Source organism: Pyrus communis, chromosome 13, assembly GCF_963583255.1.
Source record: "Pyrus communis chromosome 13, drPyrComm1.1, whole genome shotgun sequence".
Lineage (NCBI taxonomy): Eukaryota > Viridiplantae > Streptophyta > Magnoliopsida > Rosales > Rosaceae > Pyrus > Pyrus communis.
This window is the reverse complement of record NC_084815.1, coordinates 21,899,253-21,917,141: the sequence shown is the minus strand read 5'-3', so window position 1 is coordinate 21,917,141 and position 17,889 is coordinate 21,899,253.

Here is a 17,889-nt window from a genome sequence, read left to right as displayed (position 1 = left end):
CTGCCATTTCTCTTGCTTCTAATCCTGTTTTCCATGCGCGAACCAAACATGTGGAAATTGATTACCATTATATACGGGAGCTTGTTCTTGCAAATCTGGTTAAAGTTCAGTATATTTGCAGCCAGGATCAACTGGCCGATATTCACACTAAGTCCTTGTCCAAGAATCGGTTTCTCTTTCTTCAATCCAAGCTTTCTCTTGGAACTCCAAGTCTCTCCAAGCTTAGCTTGAGGGGGTGTAAAGATAAGGATGCCAATTCATGACAGTTCATTTAGTTTAGGCAACAGAATATTCTTGTTACAACTGTATAGTCTAGTTAGGTTGTTATAATTTGTTACAGGATGTTAGAGGAAGTTTGTTGTGTACACTGCCTTGTCTATATATACATATACCCCTAATGTAAATGTAAGGAAGTAAGTCAGTAAATGAAAAGTGCATTATTCTGTAAAATCTGTTTTTGGTTTCTCTTGGTTTCTTTAGTAACAATAGCGTTACAATCATGGAGCTCGGAACAATTTTTCCTTATCTAACAGGAAACTTTTTTGTCAAATTTATCGTCAATTTGACCATGAAGCTTGTGATTGCCCTCATCGCATGGATCCTCATTACAGTGGCAAGTCATCTCAATCTGCCCTCCTGCCAGCACTTCTAATTCTTCTCCTACATGGCTTGTTGACTCTGGTGCAACCTCCCCGCACTTCTCCTCCACCGCTTTCAAGTAAATTTGAAACGAACGCAGCCTTGCTTGGCCCACGAGGCTCGAGTAGGAGTTTCTGTGAACCGCCACAACACTTACCTGCGTCCCAAGCAATCCCAAACTCGAAACGAACCGCTGCTTGATAAGGTCGTGAACTCTGTGCCCGTCGAAAAGCGGGACCAACCCATCACCGAACGGCCGAGGTTGATTCCGGGAACTTGAAGAACCCTAATCGACAACGCTTTCGCAGTTGGAGATGGACGACTGGACGGTCTCTGGGGCAGAGTCGGTGGTGGTACCCGAATCGGTAAATTGATCGCTGAGTTCATCTTCCGATGAATTTCCAGAAGAAAGATTCGTATCGTCATTGCTGTACTCCATTGCAACCAAAACCCAGAAGAAAACTACAACAACTGAATCGAAACCTACTGTGATTTTTACAATCTGAAGGAAAAAAAAAGAAACTAATTAAAATCTAAAAGGTGTTCATGTATAGGAGTTTCGTGGGGGTTAAGCAAAAAGAATAAAAAATGGGATCCAAAACACAAGACGAAATGAAAGAAGAAGAGTCGGCAGATTTTTTAGAACGCCAAGAACGCAAACTAACCAAACAAACTATACAACCAAAAGTACCAAAACGAATACATTTCTGTGGAAATTTTGCGTAAAGATTTGAGATTCAAGAGCTAGAAGAAAAACCCAGAAAGAAAAAATGGGAGTTGTTGAGAATTTGAGAAAGGTTTTGTGGTTTTTTGGGTTGGGATTTAAATGGAAACTGTGTTTCTGGATTACTTGGGGAGGAGGAATGAAGAAGAAAGAGGAGGAATTGGAAAACTGAGGGAACCGCCTTTCTTCTCCAAGGCTAAAAAATCGGCGGGTGTGGCCGCTATTGGCTTGGATGCCCCTCGTTTTTTACTTGCCACAATTTCTCGGGGCTCCGGATGGTATATGGACTGTTAAGGCGGTTTACCCGAAAGCGGAATTGTAACGTATGGATTTTGAACGGTTGGAATTACTGTAATGGCCTTGGAAATATCTGTTGGCTTTTGTGGATGGGAAGGGCTTCATTGGGATTTGGGGGAATAATTGGGTGCATAAAGAAAGAGGTGCTCAGATTGGTCGGCGACGGAATTAGCAACTCATTTTTTTCTCCTCCGTTCAACAGTGGCATATGGCACAACACTTAGTTGACACCATTTCTTTTAATGAAAATGTTGGCTACATTGGCACACTCACTAGAATTTCAATAGGATAAGCTGCGAGAAATTTTTACGTATTACCCAAAACGCTCGTTATTATTCCATGTGTTATAATATTGACGGGCAATAAGATAGATATACTTATATTAATGAAAAACGAATACACGTATTATAATTTTAGTGGAATTGTACCACGTAGCGGCATTTTGGCTACACCGCCAAAAATCTCACGAAATCTACAACCAATTTGCCATACTTTTGGAAAATTTATTAAACACAACAAAGAAAAAATGAGCAAAAACTTGAAAACTGAAATCTTTAGCTCTGGAAACCTTTAAAGCTCCATTTCTCCCCCCTTTTTTTGCAATGCAGCACGGTAATTGAAGGTCCATACTTTAGAGAACCCAGAGAAAAAAGTATGCGATATTGACACACCGAAGAAGGCTAGAAGCATATGTATTCAAATCAAAGGTTTGACCAGATGTTTGGTGCTTTTTTACCTGTGATGTATGTACTGTATGAGAGAGAGAGAGTGAGAGAGAGTGAGAGAGAGTGAGAGATTGTGTTCTGTGATTGCCAAAAAGAGTTAACCTTAATCCGGAATAAGGGAAGGAACTCCAGAGGTGTTTGGTTGTAGGGGTGGTTCGTTATGTGATCCAAATCGATAAGGAGATCCCGAATCCCAAACCAATTACTTTCGGGACAGGAATTCGAAGATCAATTCCAAACCAAAATTTTGGTATTCTTGAATTTCAAGATTTTCTAAATATTTTCGGTATTTCGGGACGATTCAGGATTTCCTGACACGCCCGACCCTGATATTCCCCGAACACCAGGTAGGCATGTGCTGGCCGATATCAGAAGGTGACGAAGCCATATTAGAATGCATGAGAACTAGAAATAAATAAGACTTATAAATTTAAAAGTAATTAATATGCAAATGAGGAATGTATTCAGAGCATACAACTAATTCTATACACTAGAAAAGAAATAATATAAAATTGAATGAATAAAAGGATGGGTCATACATCAAGAGGTCTTGACGATGTCGATGCGGAAGTGCCTTGACGCTAGGATTGTACGCCTCAAATTTAAGTCTTGAGAGGGTGCAAAGCAAACATGAGTGGACCAAGTTGATATATATATATATATATGTGTGTGTGCGTGTGTGTTTGTGTGTGTGTGTAAAATGCTGAAACTGTTATTCAACATACTAACCCCCAAAGTTTTATGAAAACATATGTAATAGGTTTTTCCGAAAGCCCTAGCATGTCATAAAACCTTTCATAAAACATATATCGTATATACTATGCGTACTAGTGGTATCATATAACAGTAACTTACGGCTGAAGCCACCAACCCACGCCCGACCATAGCCATATACCAGTATCCAACCCACACCCGGCCGTAGCCATATATCAATAACCATCCAACACCCGGCCGTAGCCATAAATCAATATCCATCCCACACTCGGCCGTAGCCATATATCAATATCCATCCCACACCCGACCGTAGTCATATATCAATATCCGATATCCAAACCACACCTAGTCGTAGCCATATAACAATATCCAATATCTAACCCATACCCGGCCGTAGCCATATAACAATATTCAATATCCAACCCACACCCGACCGTAGCCAATATAAGTATCATCGCCCATAGGCAAAACAATAACCATTAGATAAGCACAAAAACATTGAATATACTCTTTCCAAACATAGGTACATTTATCTCAAAATCATCTTCATAGCATATAATCATCCATCATATATACTCCAAATAAGTGTAAAAATACGTTCATAAATAGTATATAGTCATCCATCATATATACTAACAAGAACATAAGTTTGATAAAGTATGGTATTCCAAAATATTTTCAGTTAGCATGATAATCATAAAGTGTGGATCTAATTTACTAATAAAATGTTTCATAAAACGTGGCCATTAAATCATGCTTTTCATGTATGCATTTATACTATTAAAACATGCATTTTAGAAGGGGTCCACTCACAGATACTTGGTCGTCAAAGAGTCGTGCGTAATAAGAATGACGGAAGCGCTGCTAATAAACGCACCTAAGCACATAAGGGGTCCAATTAATAAAACTATACTCAAACGATTGAATTTGGGAAAATGGACGTCATAAACGGATCCAGAACGTCGAAATTAGCCTAGAAGAGGTCCCGACCGAAACCCAAAAAAGTCAACAAAAAGTCAACATTGATCGAAGTTAACGAGTTAAATCGGGTTAATAGGGTCGGGTCGGGTCACAAGCCGGGTCATAGGCCGATCAACATGTCGGGTCTTAAAAGGTATTGGGCCTTTGGGCTTGGGCCTGGGATCCTGGGTTGAAAGCCCCAACTCATATGACTAGCTAATCAATTTTTCATTGGCCTAAAGTGCAACAATTGAGTTGGTTTGAAAGGTATAACTACCCAGAAGTGAAGAAACATGGCACAAGCGAATCCTTACTCAATTTTTGTCTCAACCATTCATCGTATGATATTAATCTGGATTAACTGAAGACCTGAAGTTCCTAGTCCTATATAATAGTTTAGGTGAGATGTGAAATTGGAATGAGGTTATCATCAACGATGTTTCACTTATATTGCAGCTACCGGCATAAATAAAAAGTGACGATATCGACCCACATGCCGTTGATGTAGTCAACGTAGAACTAATTGGCCAATTGGAAATAAAACAATGCAGGTTAAAATATATTCCTTATCAAAGGATGTTTAGACCTATTGTTGCTATGCCACCCAATGTAGTCTTGTTGTATTACAAGTGAGAAAAAAGTGTAATGAGATGAATGAAATAGTGTAACATGAGGCACGTCTTATGGTGCAAGGCTTTTCTCAAATGCCCCTGCAACAGTTTTCAAAGAATTGACTATTCAGCTTATGAATGTGGTTATAACGTCTTAATAGGGATATTGATACAAAGATTTACATGTAATTCCCGAAGAATAACATTAACTAGTTCATAAGTTTTAGACCGATAACACCATCTCAATTCAAATGAGGTGTTCGCTTTACGAATTGAAGCAATTAGGGGTGAATGTGGTTGACTCGTCTAAGTGATTATTTGATTAGTCAGGGATATGAGAATATACTATGCCCTTGCGTTTTAACTAAGAAGTCTGAATTTCTAGAGTTGAAGTCTATATCAATGACATGAATCTCACTAAGACTCTGGGAGAGGTTGAGAAAACTACCTCACATATGAAGACAAAATTTGAGATGACAAATCTTGGGAAAACTTGTTTATGCTTTAACCTAAAGTTCAAGCGTTGTTCAAACTGTATTTTGGTCCATCAGTCGAACCACACTCCAAATGTGTTACTCTTAAGTACACTCATGATCGTCCACATGTTAAATGAAGATGAGATCATTGAAGAGGTTGTGGAACCCAAAATTTCATATCTAAGTTCAATTTTTTGCTTTGTTGTACTTAGCTCATTGCATTAGATAAGACATCTTGACACGCCCTGATCCCGAAGGTGTCACATGTTGGCTGACACCCGAAGGTGATGCAAGCCATTTAGGATGCATGAGAACAAGAAATAAATAAGAATTATAAATTTAAATATAATTGATATGCAATTGAGGAACGTGTTCAGAGCATACACTAACTAGAACACTAAACAGAAATACTTATAAAATTGAATGAACAAATGAATGGGTCTTACACCGAGAAGACTCAAAGATGCTGATGCGGGAGTGCCTTGACGTCAGGATTGTACGCCCCGATTCTAAGTCCTGAGGGGACGCAAAACAAACATGAGTGGACCAATTTGATATATATATACTGAAACAGTTATCAACATACTAATCCCCAAAGTTTTATGAAAACTAATAGCATATAAGTGATAGGTTTTCCGAAACCCTAGCATGCCATAAAACATCTCATAAAACATATCTCATATGTAGTGTGCTAAATAGTGGTATCAAATAATAATAATAATAATAATAATAATAATAATAATAATAATAATAATAATATCTCCCGGCTTATTACCAGCACCATGTCTCTCAACCCGAAGCCAAAGAATATTTCTCCAGGCCCCTTGCTAGCTCTATGTCCCTCGACCTAAAGCTAGGGATTATTTCTCCCAGCCCACATGCCAACACTAGATCCTCGTCCCAAGCGGAATAATGACCACTAGATACGCACAAAACATTGAACATAATTTTTCCAAACATAGGTACATATATCTCAAAACCATCTTCATAGTATAAAGTCATCTATCATCTATATTATAAAGAAGTGTGTGAAAACATGTTCTAAATAGTATATCATCATCCATCAGATACCCTACAAGAACATGGGTTTGATAGAAAATATCGTATTCCAAAATAAGCTCAATATAGCATGATAATCAATTTCTCATAAAACATTCACAAAACGTATTCAGTAAATCATGATTTTCATGTATGCATTTCTACTATTAAAAACATGCATTTAGAAATGGTCCACTCACAGTACTTCTTCGTCGAAAAGCTACACAGACTAGCGAAGACAAAACGCCGCAATATATGCACCTAAGCACATAAAGGGTTCAATGAGTCAAACTTTACTCAAACGACTTAATTTCAAGACACATACGTCAGAAATGGGTCCAAAATGTTGAAATTAGCCTAGGACGGGTCCCAGACGAAAACTCGAAAAACGATCAAAACGTCAACATTGACCGTTGACCGATCAAAGTCAAAGTCAACAGGTCAAACTGGGTCAACCGGAAAGAACAGAGAGGGTGCCATGTGGCAGCCCAAGAGGAAAAGAGACCTGGGGACCAAAAAGAAATGTGGGTCCCGCCTGGCTCACTAATTAAGGCTAAAAAAACAATATTTAAAATCAGGGGTGGGCTTTTACACATCTCCTTCTATGTTGATCTGTTTATAAAGATACAACAGTACACCTACATGGTGCCACTAAATTTGCATTATTGACATTTTTCCGTTACTAGGGATTTAGACTCATCCCTATGCATCCCGAGTGAATCCAACTCCTAATCCTCGAAATGATGTTTGTCTTGTTAGTTATGCTGATGTTGATTGCTTATTAAACCCTCACAAGGCTTCACAAAGCATATTCCCAAATGGTTATGATGTTACCGTTAGGGATATCGCAATATCTTGGAAGTCCATAAAATGGACCTAAGTTACGAAATCTTCGAATCGTTCCTAGCGTACCATACCTCACTACACCACACATGAGTTGAGAGCTCTTGTTGTTCATATTTAAAGTACCCTGCGATTTTGTATTCATCGTTGAGTCCTAACAACGATCCATGAAGACAGTAAGGCATATATTGACCAGACCAAGACATGATACATCAACAAAGTCAACATCAAGCATATTGCACCATTCTCACATTAGCAAAGCATTAGAAGATTGAAGTCAAGCCTATCCGATCCCAAGACAACCTTATCGACCTCTTCGCGAAATTACTGCTAAAGTCTATTTTCTAGAAGTTTGTCCAAGGAATTGTATGTGTAACTATCTCATATGCAATGCTTACCAAATTCAGGAGAGTATCTTGAAATACACTCACTTGACCTTAATGTACTCTTTTCCCTTAATCAAGGGCATTTTTCCCATTGAATTTTTGTTAAACTGACGAGGTTTTGACAAGACACCAGTCATGCTCTTGTGTGCATTTTCTACTAGTTGCGTTTAAAGATGTTTAGTATCAACATATTGCACTAATTCACATTTATCCTTAGACTATGAGTTTATTCCATTTGGTTTTACCCTAGCAGGATTTGGTGAGACTTACTCCTACATGCATTTTCCATTGGAGACTAGCGTTTGCTACTTGTGTTGACTAGACGAGACAACTTCATCAGCTGCTTCTACATTTGCCTGAAGATCTGATGCACCATTTACTTGAGTATTTACACACTCAAGGAGGAGTGTTCTGATATTATTTATAGAACATGTATGATTGTTTACATCACTTAGAGATTGTATTTAGGATACTTGAAGATCATATCCCTTTATGATTGTATTACTTGTAAAACAAGGAATTCTATCTAGTTTACTATAAATAGGAGCACTAGATATGAGAAATAACATACAGAATTCCTCAAACCCTTCTCCATCTCTCTTTGTTACACTCTCTCCCTTCAGTAAAACATGCCACAACATTTCCATTTTTTTTTTCTTATTTGATGACCACAGATGAGTTGACCTCTTAGTTAGAGCCCGTAGTCCCATTTTTGGAAATTTTGGTTTTCTTCCTCACCAACTTATATACGTACAGAAAGATGCACCAAATCTTCAATATAAATTTCAGAGCCCATAGTCCCATTTTTGGTAATTTTGGTTTTCTTCCTCACCGACTTATATATGTACAGAAAGATGCACCAAATCTTCAATGTAAATTTTCAAATTTCTCTAGAAGTATCTTGAAGGAGTCATCGCTTGTTAAGACACATTAAACGCACGCAAGACTTTAAGGGTCTGTTTGGTATTAGATTTGAGTCCAAAGTTTTTAACTCAAAAATAATTTTTAAATTTTAAAGTAAAAAAAACTTGTTTGATAAACCCATTTTGCAAAATTGGACTCAAAAAAATTTAAAAACAGCCTATTATAATTTGAAAACAACAAAAGTCACGTTGTAGTTTTTTTTTTTTTTTTTTTTTTCATGAATTCATATCCCTGCGCCCCTCGCCCCGATGGAGGTCTGAGAGACCTGCGCTGCGCAGACCACGCCTTGCGCCTCACCAACGACGAACGACCAAGAGATTCCGGCCAATAGGTTGAAGGTTCCGGTGAATAGCTTTAAGCCTCGAATCTCTGAGTGCTTGATTGTTGACGAAACTGAGTCATTCTCTTCACTGCAAGAAACGATCAAGGTAATGGGGCTTTCTCTTACTGTTTTGTTTGGTTCCTTGGAAAATGGAGGAAATGATGGGAAAGTTAATTTATGTGTTATGTTTGTTGGGTTGTGAGAAATTGAGTTTATCCAGCTAATTGGTGTGATTCATTTGTGTACTGTGTATATATATTAACCTAACCGAGCTCGATCGAGCTCATAGCTTGGTAATTAATCTGAAAACTCTTCTATTTATGTTTTCTGATGTGCCCATGAGGATTGATTTGTGAACTGAATTTGTTGTGATGTGGGTTTTCTCCGATTTGGGATATTTCAGTCATACAGTCATTTTTGCGGACTGAATTTGTTGTCAAGTCTAATTGATTTTGGGTTGAATGAGATGTTACTTAAGGTTCGATGACTGTTTTTGGATGTAACTTATAATCATGTGGCGCTTCTTGTGTTGTGTTTATCATGAAAGGATTTGATGCAAACATTTCCATGTCAACTCTTTTCTGGATGGTTTTAATGTGTTGTCAAGTACCGTATTTGTTCATATACTTAATCTGGTTATGTGTGGTTGAATCTATTTCAACTTTGCCTAAGTCCATTGAGGTGGAGCTGCCTCGTACTGTTTTCTCTGATCTGGAATATTTCAGCCATAATTGCCCCCTAAATTTAGTATGTTATGTTGTTTGGAAACAATCCTAATTGCCCCCTAAATTTCTGATAGAGCGTCCATAGCCTTCGGTAGTTGATCCCGGTCATCTGAAGTTTGATTACTTAATGTCACTCTTTGAGTTAGTAGCAAGTTCTGTTAGAAAAGATCAGAAAGTGATATCTTTTCTACCATGTTTCTTTCTAATTGTGTTCCTCTGCCCTCCTGTGGCTGGTCTCGCATTAAAGATTTAACTAAGTTGCTGAAATTATCTTTTCTACCATGATTCTGGATCAATAAGTACCCTTAGTGATTGTGAGGGTTTCTGATAATCAGTGGATCAATATAATGTAGTTTCTTACATTTGTTCTGCAGATGGGAATATTGTGTTCTGGTTCATTCAGGGGTGTTAACCACTGGTTTGTTTTGGGTGTTTCTTCCTTTTTTTAATTTTTTTTGGGTGGTTGAAAACATAAGATCATCCATAGTAGGGTATATAAAATTTGAAATGCTGAAAAGTAATATGATGTCCTTGCATTTCTTACCGTGAAAATTACTTGGTTGGTTTATATTGATGACAACTAATTGAAACGTAGTCTGGTTGAGCGGTGCCTGAACTCTTCTTTAGGCCATTTTTACTTCTGTAAAAGATACTGGAACATTGGAGTAATATGACACAGTTATTTCTAACAGGAAAAGCTACTATAAACAGGGAGATTATCTTTATCCAAAGTTTGATGCATCTGAGGCCTATTGAAGTGCTTTGAGGACATGGGCAAACTGGATTGATCATAATATTAATCCATCAAAGCAGTGGTCTTCTATCGTAGCTACTCTTCTGCCCGTTTCAGGTATATTTTACTACTTAGTACTGGTTTGGTATTGAGGTGCTTTTATAAAAAGTGGGTATAAAAAAAAAAACTGAGCTAAAAAATGTGTTGGTAAACACTTCAAAACAGCTTATTTTCATAGTTTTGGGTGAAAAAAAGCTAAAAATGTGAAGCAGCAAAAATGAGCTTATTCTCACAGCACAGCAGAAACAGTTTTTTTTTCAAAGCACAGCAATACCAAACCAGACAACTGGGAGAGTATTTTTTCAATGTGGCTTGATTACGTCAATAACAATTAGTCTCAAAGTTTATTGGTTTTCTAGAATGTTTTAATGTAATATTTATTGTCTAAGACTTGAAGTTTAATTTGGTTATCGAGCATATATTTGTTTAGCACATGAATATCAAAATAGTATGTTTAAGGTTTAATTTCATATGTTTTGTATATCTTAAAACAAATACATAATTGGAAAAGAAAAAAAAAATCTTGTATTCAAGAGTTAAACCAAACAAGTTTTCAAATTTTTAGATTCAAAAATAGTTTTTAAGTTCAATGCCAAACACGTTTTTGAAACCTAAAAAAAAAAAACTGTTTCTAAGAGATGTTCTTAGAAGTTAGTTTTAAGAATAATTCAAGTTTTTGAGTAGGATACTAAACATGCCCCAAATTTTTATTTTGAAACCTTACACACAAGGGCAAGAGAAGAATACTATAACGAAATTTCTGAAAAAAGAAAAAATACTGAACAAAGTTTGCTAAAATGGGACATTGCATTTACAGTGCATTTGAATGCTAATCGGTTAGTTAATAAGGATTACATATTTATTTGAAATAAATTTTTTTTTCCTCATACATATGTATTCTAAAGGTTAAATTCGAAGACAATAACGTGAGTACTGTTTACTCAACATAAAAAATAAAACTTATATAAATAATTAATAAGGAAAAGATTACAACCTTTATGAACTTTCAACGTACAAGTTTTATTAGCTAGCTTCACTAATTGCTGGAGAAAAAGTTCACCTGTTTAGTTTGAAGACGCTTTACAATTTCAATCTCCAGTTGTACAATATTTTACCTACCATGCAAATTGACTTGTTCACGAAGGCCATGAAAATCAATGTTGAAATCTTTGTGGGAACCCAAAATCATGGGTTGAAACATGCACGTGACATTATTGATTGGAATTCCATAAATCCCAAAGTCTTGCCATGTAGAAAATTCAAAGCATTAATCCAGCCAAATGATGTCATAGATGATGTCACATATGATGTCACATATTTACTATAAAAGGGCTAGCTCTCACCCTTCACAAAACATTCACAACAAACAAGTTTCCAAGAACTAAAACTTGAATTGCCAAAAATGGCAATGTTTTATTATCTGGCTTTGTGCCTCTTAGCAACTAGTGTTCTTGCCACGAAGCCTTATACTTATTCTTCACCCCCACAACGAAAGTATGTAATACATCCACCACCACACTACAAGTCACCACCTCCATCAGCATCACCCCCTCCACCCTATCATAAATCTCCTCCACCACCTTCTCATTCTCCACCTCGTTCAAAAATTTACAAGTCACCACCCCCACCTTCCCCTTCACCACCACCTCCTTATGTGCACAAATCTCCACCACCACCTATTCACTCACCACCTCCACCATATATCCACAAATCCCCTCCTCCCCCTTCTTCATCACCACCGCCTCCTTATGTTCACATATCTCCTCCTTACGTGCACAAGTCACCACCTCCACCATCAAGGTCTCATCCTCCTCCGTACCACTCAAAACCCTCCCCATCACGTACCCTTATATACTACTATAGGTCTCCTCCTCCTCCTGTTAGAATCTAAACCACCTCCCAAAATCATTACAAATCACCTCCACCTCCAAAACACTACTAACTTTACAATTACAACCACTTGAAGTAGTCTGAATAACTACTACGTTTCGATGTTTGGTTCGCGTTTTCCTTCTGTAGCTTTGCTCAATTGTTCACGTGCAAATGTGTTTGTGAACATATAATAAAGGTCTAACATAACCCTTCATGTTATTCTGTTGTAAGAATTCATTGTTTTAGTCCACTTTAAAGAAATGAATGAAATTGAAGAGTATTTCGGTTATTATGTAGTTGTTTTCATGAAGTACTATGCATTACATTTTACATATGACCTTTAAACTTGGATTAATAAAATTATGTCTTTCTGCTGTTAGACTATGCGAGCTTTTATCTGTATAAGTTTAAACTAGCAAAATTGCCCGCGCTCTACTACGGGTTATGAATCCGTAACCACAATTTTACACATTTATTTCTAAATAATTCATCAAGATCGGATTTCTAAATACCAGCAATATACAATTCACATGATGAGTTTTTCATATGAATTTGAGAGTGATGGTTATTTAATTTATATCTAAGGTGCAGTAGTGGTTGGTGGTGATGTGGCTAAAATGAGAGACTCAAAATTGAGTCATGATTCCTTGTAGCATAAGTAGAAAAGGAGGTAGTGCAACAAAATCTCAATGATAATGTAACTTGTATCAAAGCTTAACTCAAAATTTACTATAGGTATCAACAATAATTTTATGCATACTTGAGACAAAGTTGAATCTGATTTTGAGAATTGTCTGAAGCACATGTCGCTTTGCATTTTAACCTTTGCTTGTATAAATTGGTGTGATCACTGCATTTGAATCGTTGATTTCCATCATAAAGAAGTTAGGATTCTGCATTGTTATGACCGCTGGTCTAAGAATATGTTCAAAAGGTCCCAAAAAATATTCTAACAAAGGGATGCATATCCAGTCGGAATCAATAATGCAATTTTCACGCTAATTAAAGATACATGACACAAACCTGATAACATGCATTTCGCAACGGAAATTTCAAACTGTAAATGTTCAAGAAAATGCAAAACAATCAAGGGAACTAATTCCTCATTGCACTATAACAATCATCCAAAGAAAGAACGCTGGTGAATTCTTTTCCACCAAATTAAATATCAACCTTCTGCTTTACAATGACGTGATATGAAATTAGTGTTGAAGAAGATACCTTGTATGTACGCACTCCTAATCTTCTTTTCCATGTATCCTTGTGGTTCTGTAGAAAGGTGTTGACGAAACCAAAAAAATTGTTCCATTACCTGTAAATTTATTTGAAAAAAAAAAAAAATATATATATATATATATATATATATATATATGAGAAAAACAAGAAATAAGTACTTGTACCGAGAGCAAAACAGGCTACTGAAACATTTATTTAAGAGAAGACTAAAAAAACGAAAAAAGTGAGACTCCATTGAAGGCCATCTCATGCTGACCTTGGCCACGCAGAAGCTTTGCTTCTTCAAGCTGCCATGAAACAAAAGTTTACCAGTGTAAACTTCTAACTTCTTAATGATCATTTTGTGGAATTGTATGGGATTATTACGATATTATGAAAGTATGTAATTATCTTGAGCATTTTTTTATTAGTAATATGAACATATTTCTTATATATAATGCACTGCTTTTGAGACAATAACACCATGAGCATTTGTCAAATTATTAATTTGTTAAAGAAAATAAAAACGGTAGTACATGCTTTAAGAAAAAGACTGACTTAGCTACTTATGAAGACAATAACACCATATGTCATTTCTCATGCATAAGAATGAAAGGGAAAATTAAAATTGAGGATAGGAATTAGCGGGAAAAAATAGAGGGAATGTTTTGTTTTTTTATTTATTTTCAGTTTTTTAATCATTTTTAAGAGTGAAATGACTTAACTACCCTCACATGTTGTGCACATCGTCTCACTTAACAGAAATATGGATGGAATATATGAAAAACTAACGGTATGGGTCAAATTGGCTAAAAAAAATTAGTTTGAGTCCTTCATTTTCCAATAGAAAAGTTCAGGAGGGAAATCAAAAGCTAAGTGGAAGTTCAGGGAGTAAATCGACAATTTACTCATATATATACAGGCTCTTTAAGGGAAGGGATTCCCATTTTTCAAAAAAAAAATGGGGACACCCTTTTGACCATTAGATTTGACTTTAATGAAATTATATGGATTAAATCACAAGCCACAGAATCTCAACTACAGGATTATATATATAAGTACAAATGCAAGCAAAATTAGGAATTCAGGATACTCAAAAATACATATAAACTGCCAAAATTGCTTTGAAATGCGTTATTAAGAAAACTTATGGGCTCGATCATGGGTTGTCAGCCAACACCGGAACAAATTGCTGCACAGCATTATGGATCCCAAGGATTCAGAACCCAAATTTGGGCCATTTTTCAACAAAAGTGTATTAATACAGTCCATAAGTTTGTGTGAAATCTTTCCTTCTTCCCTGGGCAAGATGCAAGATGAGAAAACATCATGTACTCCATCATGAATATAGAAATGGAAATGCCAAATCGCCGGGGGGCAGGGGGAAGATGGGAGGGTTACCTAATGCGAGAAATTTTTTTGACAAAATGCTCAACAATCTCTTCCCTAAGACTCGGTGGGAAATCTCCAGGAGGATTCTCCAAAAGTGAATGGAGAGTAAGAACGCAGCGAAAAACCTCCTCCTCGGGATTAAATTAGCTCGAGTTTTCGTCTACCTTCTCCATGTACTTCTGTACTAGGCCTTATCAATGCAGAGTAAGATAATTAAGACAAACTGAATAACGACAGTGGGAAGAGATATTAGCTTGAGGTTATTTGTTCAAATCATTTACTCACTGCAATAGGTGTGCCTCTTCATCTGAAATCGATAGTCTCTGACAGCTAATAGATGCCGGAGAATAATCCCACATTCCGATTGAAAGCTTGGGACATTATCATTATGTAAGACCTCACATATATGATTAAAAAGATTTTTAACCACAGCTAACAAGGGCAACCGCTTGCCTGAAAGGATGATGAAAACAAGCATAAACATAATTAGATGTAGACTGTTTAACCAGGTAACTACTTGCACTACTTCAAAGCTTAATCCGCTGACCGCTTTTAATACCTGAAAACTTATCATCCTCTGCTTGTTGCACAACTATCAGTAGAGTCTTTGCATATATCAACTTGGGCAATCGCCGCTTGCTTGAGGAGGATATCTCCAACGAAGCACACTGAATCAGCAGATTAATAAAGAAAGGCCAGGTCTAGGCTGCAATAACAATACAAGCAGTTCACTCCACTATTGTAACGATTATATGTACTTCTTCTAACCATGTATTCAAAAACTTTATCCCTTCCTGCACATACACTAAAACTTTAATCATACAACAATTTCCTCAAAACAGAGAAGTACTGCTGTGTTTGGCAGCAAGAACGCAATAGCATAGACAACTCTGCATTTCAGAAACACTATTGAACACAAAATTTCAGAAGACTTTCGCGCATTCGGAGCCGAAACAACCTTTCGACCCGATTGAACTCCGAGTTTAAGCTAACTTTTGGGAAATCAAGCTGACATTAAGCTTCTGTTCAACTTTCAAAAACTTAGAATATTTTTCTACAAATTGAATCATCATAACTAATCAGAACAGACGATCCTCTTGGCTATTAAGTCATACAGTTCTTCAGATTCCTGAAAGCAATTACTGCCCGTTTAAACAATTCCATTTTCATTTCGTATGACTGCATTTTCCCGGTGACCAAACAGATGGTAAAGACAAATGGGTGAGAGAAAAAGAGAGAGTAAAAAATAGACACTTCTCGAGTCTTGACTTTATCGGAGGAAGGCTTGGAGACAATCTCCTGGACGTCTCTGGAGGTCACCATCGGAGGCCGCCGAAGCTCAGATGACGAACCCTCCGGTCTGAGTATGAGAGACTGGAGCTACGGTTTCGTTCCCAGGCGAGAATTTGGGCGGTTTGCGGCGGAGAAAATGGCGGGAAGACGGAAGGCGGGGCGAGTGGACTGTGGAGTGTTGCGAGGGAGGGAGAAATTTTTAAACAGTATAGCATGTGTTTTTAGACAAATGATAAGAAATTTTATTTTTTAAGTTATTAAATTTTTAACACATATATTTTATTATTTGTATAATAACACATGGTGTATCATTTCGTGTGCCGATCACACTGAAAAATCTCTCTGAGAGAGGGTTTTTGTTTGTTTGGTAAGAGGGGTTTAAGACAGGAAAGGGTAATATTTGCTCATGTTTGATAATACGGCCGACGAAGAAGTGGGAAAGACGATGCTGGTAAATATTTCCATTCTTCTCTTTCTATCGTTTGGGACCCCACCCCAGTACAAATATTTATACACGACATGTTGTTGGTTTCAATTGTACCGTAATTCTTTTTACAAACGATAAGGAAATATACATTAAATACGAAATAGTATGTTCATCTAAACTATGGGGAGGCGAATTGGGACACAGGTTTCGAGTGTATGGGCAAGTAATTTTAACCAACTGAATTACAACTCACTTGCCATTTGAATTGTAATTAATTCAAAATGAAATTATAAATACACCTTTTAGCTTCTCAGACTTCCTTGTTTAATCAAGTTCACTGTTTTTCCATGATACATTCAATTTGGTGGTCAGAAATAAAGAGCTAATAAAGATGTGTGAAAATCAGTTCACTAAATCGTAACCTATGGGAAAGATACAATAATTGAAATTCACTATTAATTACAATCAGAAAATGAACCTCATACTTCGAATGACTGATCTTATTGGGACGGCTACGAGTCAACCAAAGCGTAAGTGTACAACATGATTAGTATTGTAACACGTATTATAATATGTGTGAAATTATAGCATCACGTGCAAATGTATAGTTACATTGAAAATTATAACGTTTGTTTGTACAATGCATTCCTAAAGGATACTGGCCCTAACACAGGGGATCAGCTAGCTCCGACTCCTGTATTAAAGTAGGGCATGCAGGCTCCTCGTCCTTCTCCTCCTGAACCCTAGTTCCTACTTCTTGTACTGAATTAAAGCATCGGTGAAGTCTAAATCCTGTCAGTTGTGAAGCAAACAAGAACCACCATGTCAAGAACATTAGTGGAGCTTCACAACTGATCGCAAGAAGATTGGCGCCGCGGGCGGCTCATACTTATGCAACTCTTGCTGGTCCTCCACTCCTCCTCCACAATGATCAAACAACAGCTGCCTAGAAATCCTTTGGATAATTTAATGGTTGCCAAGACAAAAGATAATATTAATGTTGCACCCCCAAATCCAATCACATTGGTTAGGGGGTTGAGCAATTGTTCTAATCCTAACCCTAGGATTGACTCCGACTTAGATGATGATGATGATAATGAGGAAGGAGGAGGAGGAGGAGATATGCTAAAGAAAAGGATGCCGCTGACCTGGTTCTTCAATCCCCTAACAACCCTGACGTTAATACATAATCTAGGAGGACGAGTAACTGGGCTTGCAAAGTTCGTTGATGAACACAACCTCGACACTTTTGCCAAGTCGTGCGGTAGTTTTTATGTCCTCCCAGAGATCTGTTCGGGTTTCTACAGGGACAAGACGGGATGAGGTAGGAAAATATTTTTGCCGGTGTAAGTTGTACTAGTTGTCCTAGACGTTGTAGATGTAGGATAGAGATCCTCTAAGAAAAAATATGTAACACGGTTGAGAGGTGCGAGCATGACCCCAGTTATCAGTTGTTACATGACCAAGTTTCAGATACTTTCGTCAAGTACTTGAAGAAGTCCGATGATAATAT